The sequence below is a fragment of the Quercus lobata genome, chromosome 4 (genome assembly GCF_001633185.2).
Source record: "Quercus lobata isolate SW786 chromosome 4, ValleyOak3.0 Primary Assembly, whole genome shotgun sequence".
In the NCBI taxonomy this organism is placed as follows: domain Eukaryota; kingdom Viridiplantae; phylum Streptophyta; class Magnoliopsida; order Fagales; family Fagaceae; genus Quercus; species Quercus lobata.
Genome location: NC_044907.1, coordinates 25,541,710 through 25,553,111, shown reverse-complemented (window position 1 = coordinate 25,553,111; position 11,402 = coordinate 25,541,710).

The following is an 11,402-nucleotide window of genomic DNA, read 5'->3' as shown; positions in this document are numbered from 1 at the left end:
TATTTGTGTTGGGGAGATTAAATGAGTTCTACACTCTAAAATTGAGAAAAATGAATAATCATTGCCACATCTAATGAAAATATTTTTCTTTAACTAGTTTTTCATTAAAAAAATAATTTTTATTTATTGGTGAATATTTGGGTTTTAATTAATTCTTCAATTGGTACAAGGATATTGTTATTAGTAAAAATTTGGGGGCCTTTTTTCATTATAACCTTAGGCTGTTGCCTATTTGCCTTACCTATTGAGCTGACACTAGCGACATTTTTAATATATGATGAAGTGCATGAATACAAAACACCTTGGTGAGATATAAATAAATAAATATATATATATATATATATATATTTATATATAAAAGAACTACATGGTCTAGGATAGCCCTAAACGAGTTTTACACTTAATTGGGCCTTTTGGAATATTATCTTCAACAAACATCATTATGAACTCATATCAATTGCATTATTGAACATTTTTTTTATTGGATTGTTATAATGGAGATGAGAAATTTAAATCCTAAATATTGACATTAGAAACATCAAGAAATACCAGTTGAGGCATAGAGCTCTTGGCATTACATCACCCAACATTGTGGAAACTATATAGATAATTAATTATCAAATGTACTACAAATAATGAAGGTATAAAGAGGACTTAAAGAAGAAAAAGAACTATTGTGGTGGGAAAGAAACAAGCATCTTAATATTCATGTTAAAGATGCACACAATTAGCCTCTATTCGACACTGTGTTGTGACATCCTTTGAATGAAAAAAAAAAAAAAAAAAAAGTATATCTTTGTAAGTTGTAGTTAGTTTAATTGGAAAAGTCTCTATTATAGAATGAGGAATTTAGATTTGAATCTCTCCTACAAAAAAAAAAAAAAAAAAAATAATAATAATAATCAATTAATTGGAGTTTGACATAATAATAAAAGGTCAATTATCATGAAACAAACACCATTACTTCAAATCTTGGGTTACTATCAAAGCTAGTTGGAACCCTTGGCAAGTAGCTAGGGAGATCAACATGCGAAACATATATACACATACTACAACAAAGTTGGCTTTTTTTAGGGGTCAAAATCCTTGAAAAATGTATTAAACAACCTCGAGAAATTTTTTTTTAAGAGTCTAACCAACCCTTGATAATCTTCAAAACTTACACCGTTGAAAATGAAATTTTGATGGCCTTCGTGGCCCTCAAAACAAGTGCTTTATCTTTTATTGGGGATTCCCGACCCTTGCATAAATTATAACTAACCAAGGGTTAAAATATTTAAATGTACAACCCTTGATAAATAAGGTTATTTAAGGGTCTCTTGGCCCTCAATATATATATATATATATATATATATATATATATATTTAGAAACCACAATCATGCACAAAAACCACATACTACAACCATATACATCTAAAGTCCAATGTACTCTAACCAAATGCATCAAAATTCTAATGTACTATAACCAAATACAAAGCTGGACTTCTTACCAATCATTTGGGGCAGTTTTAACAGATTGAACAAAATAAAATACATCAAAGTCCAATGTACTACAACCAAATACAATGTATAACAACCAAATACAAAGTTGGCCTTCTTACCAATCGTCGGGGGAAGTTTTAACAACTTGATCTGTTAGGTTTTAGATCCTTGTAAACTAGATTGTTTAACTTAATTAATCAACCAAGTGAATACTTAGGTTTATTATTCAGAACTAGTTTGAAACAATAAAATCATAGCATGTAAAGTAGCGGAAAAGTAAATAACACAACGATATGATGACCCAGGAAAACCAAACCAATAAACAACGTAGGGAGGATTTAACCTAGCTATCCTCAAGGTAAAAAGCAAATCCACTATAGAGAATCGAAGTTTACAATAAGATTTAGATCACTAACATCCTATTGCTACCACATGTAGAACTTACTGATATGACCACGTGCAAACTCCGAATCCATAGACTCCTTCTCTATTAGGCCTTTGCAACACAAGCACTCACACTTGTGATAAAAAAACACAAACTCTCCTGTTTGTGACTCCAAGACCACCCTTGAAGGTTTAGATCATCAACACATTTGATGACTAGAGAAGACAACAACTTTTACAACACCGGAACTTGAGATTCTTCAAGGAATAACACCCGTAGAAGATATAAGAGAGCCTTTTGGGTACAAAACCCTAGATACAAAAAAGGCACACTCTTCTCTCTTTGAAAAGCCTTATAAAAACGTTCTTAGGTTTTCCTTTATATACTAGGAGAAGTAGATTTGAAACCCTAATCCTTTTTGGACTTGAACTATTGTTTGGCCGAACTTAAAATTCTACAGACCCATATTTCAATTGGTCGAGCCTGTCTTTCGATCGATCGAACCAAGCAAATTTCGAATTCTTCTTTCTGCAGCTTGTATATTCTTGAATCTTGACTTGTATCACCTTGAGTATTATCTAATAATACCTATAGATTCTAAGATTTATATCTAGACAAGTTTATGTTCACAGTTTGTCAATTGTTCTAAACTTTTAGAACCTAACATGATCAAAATAAATCTTAGCTTGATCAGCATCCTTCTTTATTTGCCATATCAAATCAGCATATAAAGACAAGACATTTCCATCACTTTAGCCAAAATTGCTCTTCCACAATAGTCCTCTGCTTTTCCAAAATCTCCATAAATCTATTCACATGTTAAAAGAAACCATTAAATTCCAAACAAAAATTTTTACTTTATATATTAAGTATTCTAAACAGTGAGTCACATGATCATTTATTTTATCATTCCTAAATTTTTGTAGCAACCAACAAAGAAGTCAAGAACTCAAATTCTATAAATAAAAAAACTTGCAAAGAAGCTCTTTTTTTTAATTACCTCTTGCAAGAATTTTGCATAATTTCCAAGCAAAAGTTCATTGCCAGGCTTTGCTTCAATCATATTTTGGTAGTAAGCATTAGTGCTAACTACCGTAATTATTACTTTCAAAAACCATGAACCACCAACATCACCTCCATCTCTACCATCTAATCCTCTCCCACCACCACCACAAATCCTACCACCATTGCTCCCAACACCACCACCCACAACTAGAGCCTGCAAAATACTATCTTTTTTCCCCATAGAAGAACCCTCATCATCCAAAACAACGGCTTAATGTAAACTCAAATAATACATAAACCCAAATTTCAAAATGGTAATGCACTAGGGCTTAAACTCAAAATGAGTATTCAAGGTCAAAATGATATTTATAAGCCCTATATTTACAACCAGGGCATGTCATTCATACGGGAAGAAGGAAACTAACATATTAATGGGAAGTAAGATATTTACAACCAGGGCTTAATGTTAAATCTTGTATAAACTCACATTCCAATTTCCATTTCAAATCACACAAACAAGTAATTCCAGTTCCTTTTGTAGCAAATCACATAGCCTCAATATCAAAATTAAACAAACTCAGTGGACCCAAAATTCAAGATTGACAATCTAAAATACCAGTTCTTCTAACTTCATCACATAATTTGTCATTCCACATAAAGCCAAACACATGGGAAAGTTCAAATTTTTTTCAAAAACACAAACATTCATAGATTAATCCAATTCAAACACACCCCACATGTTAAAGCTCCACTTATAAATACTAATTCCAATTCCCAATTACCCATTTGATTTTCTTTCACTAATTTGTAAAATCCACACAAAAGCTATCAAATTTGAAAAGAAAATGACTTCAAGCTGAAATTGTTTCCACAATCTATACTAAGTTTTGCAAATTCTCATCATATAGGCAGTAAACACAACCAAAAACAAAGGGAAAGTAGCAATTAGAGAAACAAAAGATAAAATAGAAAGAAGATGAAGAAAAAAAAAACACTAGAACTAAAACTAGAACACAAACATAGATCACAAAAGAATATTTCAGAAACATATTTCCATTGTCTAAGATAGTAGCATAACTCCACAAATTTTATATTTATTTGAGTTGATCTTCATACCTTAGTGATCATTACTAGATTGAGCTAATTGTGAGGTGATATAACTCAACATTTGCATCATCATATTGTCATAATTTGTTCTTTGTTCTGCTATTTGACTAGCTTGTTGTTCCTTAAAAGGTCTTCTTTGTTCTACCATTTGAATAGCTTGTTGTTCAAGCCTGCTTTTGAGGTGCTTTACTTCTTCTTTCAACTCTACATCAGCCTCCAAACATTTGTGTTTAGATTTTTGGAGTCACTTCTCAAGGTCACGCATTCTAGATGAGGAGGAACCCCATAACTTGGTAGGAGTGACTCTAGCTCCATAGCCACGAACTTCTCCATGACGCTCAAGTCCAACACCTCCAACAAACATATGGTCTTGAGATATTTTAAATGTCCCCTTATTCACTTGAATAGTGAGATTCCTCAATGCCATCTAAAAAGAAAAGTAATTGTATAACTTGCAACAAAACCACATAAAAATATACTAGCTATGTTAATATAATTAGAAGATTTCATACCAATGCTTCTTGTGTTGGTTCATTTACTACTTGCCCATTAGTTTGCACATGGGTGATGTCAAATAATTTGATTCTACTAGGGTTATAACCTGTCTTCTCTTTCTACCATTTGACAAAACAAATAGAAGCATATATCAATTAAGTATTTAACTAGGAGCAAATAGAAAGCATATAGTAACTAAATATTCCAATAAGAAGAGAGCTGATTCAAAGAAAAGTCTTGGGTTTTTGAGTATTGAGGCACATTCCCTCTCTCTTCTCCTTTGACATTCTGTCACTATTTGCATTAGTTTTCACATGTACTGTTTACTGTTCACATGATCCTAGAAGCTTAAACCTTGCAAAATATGCATTAAAGTAAATTGTAGAACAAATTTCTCAGCCAATCTTAACAGATGCATGTTAGCAAGTACAAATTTTTTCCTCTAAATATACTATGAATATATACTCTCTAGGATCCCAGGCTAATGTCTTAATATATCAATATGCCCACCATGCACATCTAGAGTAACTTGTTAAAAATAAATGCTTTATGAATAATGCCAGAAAAAATTATTATAAAAATAGATTTATTAAGGACTAGACATGTATTAGAGAAAAACAGTGCAAGGAAAATAAAACAAACAAATAAATAAAAACTTTACAAATTTGATTCCATTTAAAAACTGAATAACCCCAAGAAATCAATTTTGAATTATAGAGTACCAAACAAAGGTTATTGTATATCATACTTGAACAAGAAAACATATGTAAACTTGATCTATTTTATGCATAGTGTAACCAACAAAAAAACTTGAGAAAGGTAACAAGAAAAAAGATTAAGCCAGAAAACATATTTGATGTATTTAACCAGAACCACTTTGCATGATATTGTGTATAAATTAGTATAATAAAAAGGCATAGCTGAAACAATTCATGTTAGAACATCATCTAATCTAACAACCAAATCAATTAAATTCATCAAAATCCAAACAGTAAATTCACAAGAACTCATTAGAAATGACATTTTACACCAAAAAATGCTTTTGAACTTCCCAATATTGTTGGCATATATCTCTTCCACGCTGCATTGTTGGAAACTCTTTGAACCAGAAGTGTGGACAATATTGTTTTTGCTCTGATTTTCCGTCCTACATTTAAGAATGACAAGTCGGTCCCATAAACCCCTATGAAATATACCCATAAACCAACAAATCCACAAGACAATAGTTAAGAATAAATTTGATAATAAATTCTTTGTAATGGTTCCATATAATCTTGATTGCTTCACAAATCTACAAGACAATTCCAATCATTCTTCTCTAGTCTAGGTAGAACATTTGCTCGTGCTTCTTTTGTTGCTTTACCATATGGTATAAACCACTTTGTTTTTAGGTAGTCACGATAATTTGAGTAAGAACTACCCATTTATCGCCAAACCTCTTGCTCTCAACCCTCAACTTTGAAATACTCCTACAATAGAATGAAACATAAATACACAAATAAGAATATCATAAAAAAACCATAGAAGTAGTTACTAGATTTTGTTATACTACTTACCAGTACTTTATCAAAAAGTTTCATTTTGTTGATATAGGGTACTTTTTTCCAATCTATGAACTTTAGAGGTACATTTTGTTGTGCCCTAACTAGTTGTGTGCATTCATTTATTAAATCACGAGCATGAGGCCATATAGGTCTTCCATTCAACCAATCAATCTCATATTTTCCCCTCCCTTGAACTCTTTGGCCAATTTAGGATTCTGAGTAGGCCATCACCCCTTCTTCTTCCCTATGGAGAGAAAAATAATAATAAAGATCGCATTAACTTACTTGAATAGTATCTTCAATACATTATTAAGAAACTTGAAAGCATAATTTAAAGCAACCATGATGAGCCAAATCATTTCTACTTCCAATAACACCATTTGTGCCAACTCCTCTATTGCTACCTCCATTAGCCATTGATAGAAGTTCTTGCTTTGATCAATCCAATATAGTTTAACACTATTCATCATATACATATTTAATTAGTTTAGTTAATACATGCATATTACCATATAAATCAATCATATACATAAATACATGATATAAAACAAATGAACATAAAACTATTTAGATAAGACAATAACATAACTTTCAAGTAAATAAATTACATTCATTTTGAAACACTTAATCTCATTCATTCATATCAACATCATCAATATCTACAAGTATGCTTGGTATGTCAATCCTATCTAATAAAATAATAGCATCATCTTGATCATCAGTACTTGTTAAACTCATTTGATGACCATGTGAATCATTTTGTTGGAATGACTCCTAATCATCATCCTCTTCTTCATCATCATTTTCCTCCTCTACAGATGGTATATTGTAATAATTTCAAGGTTTTATTTTTATGACAAAATACCATTGAGGATTCTTTGCGTTTTTTACATAAAATACTTACTCAACTTGACATGCTAACACGAAAGGTTCATTATTCTTTAATGAATGTGTTACAATCACAAGAATTTGACCGTACTTATCAACCATAATTCCTCTACCACGATGGTCAACATCCCTCCATTCACATTTAAACATTGCAATCTTATTGCCTCCCATGTAGTGTAACTCAAGGATACCAATTAAAACACCATAGTAATCACGATTGTCCATACTTGCATCTCCTTTTACCAAGACTCCACAACTTTGAGTTCTTCTCTTACAATCGCTTTCATTTTTTCATAATCTAAAATCATTGACAATGTACCTAGTATAACATACGGCTTCTTCAAATGGTCAACAAGTCAAATCTAAGAGTTGTTTGCTTACTTTCCTTTCATCATATAATTGAGTAATCTATTCAAAACAAGTTCAAAATCAATACATCATTATAATTGACTCAAACAAGCATTTAGAATAATTATAATAATTTTCATATATATAGAACTTACATGACTTTCAAACCACTCTCACAACTGTTTTTTATGTTGATTCTCTACATTCCTAACACTTGCTTGTTGGATTAAGTACCTTTGCTCCCTAGATAAAACAAGATGCAACTACATTGTAAACAACTTAGAAGTTTAAGAATAAAGCTAACTCCATGAGAAATTAATATTAACTACATTTCAACTTACTCAATATATGGGAGCACTTCATCACGGTTTTTCAAGACATATAGATGTGCTTGCATCCACTTTTCTCGACTAAGTTGATGTGAGATATATCCCCTACCTAAAGCACGACCAATTGAAGAAAAAATGGGCAATCCTTCATATGGCTATATATGATCTCCATCCCAATTTCACTTAACTCGATTAAATCAAGTCTCAATACCATGAAAGTATCTTGAGCAACATGTCAAGCATTCATCTATCAAATACCCTTTTGCAGTAGAACCCTCTGGACGGGTGGGATTACAAACGTTATTCTTTAGTGTTTGCAAGTATCTTTCTATTAGGTACATCTACTGATATTGGATAGGTCCAACAATCATAGCCTCACTAGCTAGGTGAACAAGTAAATGCATCATAACATCAAAAAATGATGGAGGGAATGTCATTTCCAACTAACAAAGTGCTATTGCAATTTTAGATTCCATTTTCTCCAAATCATCCACACTTAGCATCTTTGAGCACAATGCTTTAAAGAAATTACTTAGCACAATTAGTAGTTTAGACACTTTTGCAGACACTTCTTCGGGTAGCAATCCATCTATTAGATTCCACTCAAGATATGGTAATCATGGCTCTTAAGTCCAAATATCTTCAAGTCTTTTAGATTCCACACATCTAGCAATGTTTGAAGAATAATCATCAGGAAACTTTACCTCCTTTAAGAATCCTCAAAAATCTCTTTGCTCATCGACATATAAAGTATAACATTCCTCAAAAATCTCTTTGCTCATCGACAAATAAAGTATAACATGCAGATGGTAACTCTAAATAATCCCCACATGGTATTGGATGGAGTTCCTCCTTAATGCCCATGGCTTTTAGATCAAGACGAGACTTCAATTATCTTTTTTCTTTTTCTTTTTTCTTTTAGTACTCATCAATGTCCTGATTATACTATCACACACATTCTTCTCAATGTGCATAACATCTAAATTATTTCTTAATAATAAGGTTCTCCAATATGGTAATTTGAAAAAGATACTCTTCAACCAATTATCTTTTTCATTTAACTTATCATGTTTTTTCTTCTTCGCTTCGTTCCTAAATATCAAGAATTCAAGATCACATAATTGACTGAGCACATTATCTCTAGATAGTTATTTAGGGGGATAAACCAATCTCTTTCTTACCATTAAATTTCTTAGATTCCAATCTCCACCTATCTTTAATTAGCAAGAAGTGCTACCCTATGAAACAAAACTTTCTTCTATTTTTTGAATAAGGAGAACTTGTTTCATTATGACTAGAAGGACAAGCCAAAGCACCCACTGTATTCCAACCGGAAAGATTCTTTTATGCTGGGAAGTCATTAATTGTCCATAAAACTGTTGCACACATATTGAAATTTTGATTTCTAAAGGAGTCAAAAGTAGTAACACCAACTTCCCATAATTTTTTCAACTCATCAATTAATGGTTGCAGATAATATCAATTTTTTTAATAAAAAAAAATACTATCAGAAGATTCATTGGAGAAAGTAACAAAGAATACTGTAGTTCTCGTCAATGTTGCTAACCTAGCTCATCAAAATATTCCTTACTCCAATCAGAGATTCCTACACACCAAATTTTCTGTTGAGAAAATGATAGAGAGAGTGATTACTAGAGAGAGAGAGAGCAATCAAATGAAAAAGAAATCAAAGAGAATAAGAGAGGAAGAGCCTAAATACACTAAAATTGCAGAAGTTTGAACGAAATAGAGAGGGTTTTTGTTTTCCAATCTTGTTTCAAGGGATGAATTTGAAAATCTTTATAAGTTTTAGAGAGAAAACTCGCAGGTATGCCCACCCTGTCTTCCAACATTTATTTCAACAATTGAGAAACTTATTGTAAGAGTTATGTTAGCTTATTTCAAAGGTCCTCAATAAGTCTAGTAATAGTCACCCGTGTGCCACATTAGTGTTTGTTTGACAAACTTTAGTGAACCCTTAAAAAAAAGGGTTGAAAAAGATCAAGTTTCTTGTAGTGATCTCACTTGTGGCAGCTAGAACTTAGAACGAACAATGTTTGCTTTGCTTAGAAATTAAAAAAAAACTGTAGTCCAAATCGTTACTACTTGGGTTGAAATAGTAAACGTTGGTGATCTTGTTTGGATATATTGAGAATTGGCATATCAAAGGGGGGTTTTGGAGAGACTGCCATAGAATATAATTCACGTCATTAAGCCAATTCAGTGCTCTAAATCTATCTCCCATTGAGCCCATTGTGGAAGATATTGTTGAGGACCATTTTTTTGGCCCACATGGCATTACTTCATTGGCAACCCATGCCACATCAACATATTATTGATTTTTTTGGATAAATCTATTTAAAACCCAAAATAAGCTCATATCTCATTCAACTACATGGATTGGACTCACATGGCCCACGAGATCCTTACTTCAAGAGGCGGATTCATAGTCCACATTTCCTCTTCATCAATTGGAATCATAACCCCACAACATCATCAACATCAACATATGGATTGGACTTAAGCAATGAATCAAAGCTCACGGCCCATATTACCTCTTTTACACTCATGGCAAGCAACTTCTTCAACAAGAGCCCATATTTACACAAAATAACAACAAAAACCTAAGGTACGCCATCTCATCTTCGGCTTATGACCCAAGTTCATAAGTCTCTTTGGGGAAACTTTGGGAGTCGTGATTTGGAGGACCAAGAGGTATGTTCAGTAAAGCTCCAGCAATTCAAAGTTGATAAAAGAAACATGTTGCTTGCTGTGTCTTCTCCAACTCCCTAAACTCTAACGAGTCCATGTGTAGCAGATAACATATGGTAAGCATCTCTTATCACATAGCACTTTAAATGATAAAATTCTCCATTGCTCTTTTCCTAAAACTTAATATTCATCATGTGACAAATACTCAATATCTCCAGCCATCTAACTGCTGGGAGAGTAACTGTTCATTCAATCCCCAATTGTTGCTATACAAATTTAGAAACTCCATTATATTTGTAAGGTTGAATTTTATCAACCATCTTGTTAGCTTTATTCCGTGCCAAATTTACTTGTATTTTAGCAATTAGTAATCCTGTATTTAGGTAGGAATCATGTAAGGGTAGTATGTGAGAGAGTGTGAAGAAATGCTCAAGATTGTGTAAAGAAGTAGGGGCTCGCGATGGATCTCGCGGGTGGCTCGTGGCTTGCAAGCCGCCAAAAAGGTGCACACGTGTCAAGCATGCCAGAAGCTGAAGAGTCACGTTAGCTATTGCACTACAGGACAAAAGTCCCAAGCTAGCCAGGCCGTTAGCTCGCGGCTTGAACTCACGACTCAACCCAGTCGCAAGGTCAAGTTGCCAGAACACCTTGTTTGGGAAAAACTGACTTTTCATATTCCTTCTCACCTTACTATATATATACCCTTATACCCATGATATTGAGAAAGCTTCTAGAGAAAAACAAGATTGATTCATCCACAATCTTCACATAGAGACTCTTCAAATTCCTCAACTCTCTTCCTCTCCATTGTCAAATTCTTGAGAGGTACATTACCAAAACCTTTTCTCACCATACCCATATCTGTGAGGAGGCCATTTGGTGTTTAGGAAGCAATTAAGAAGAGACCAATTTCATATTGGTAGATGCTATGATCAAGTAGCGGAATCTGACAAGTTAAAGAAGAAATATGTTTGGCGTAATCTCGTTGGAGTAGGAGCTTAGAGGGCTTAGGTACATTGGGTAGATTAGGCTTGGAGGGTCTTCTGCTGCTCATGTATCTCAACTACATTCTTTAGTGGATTGTTTACCGCTTAAAGGGCGACGGA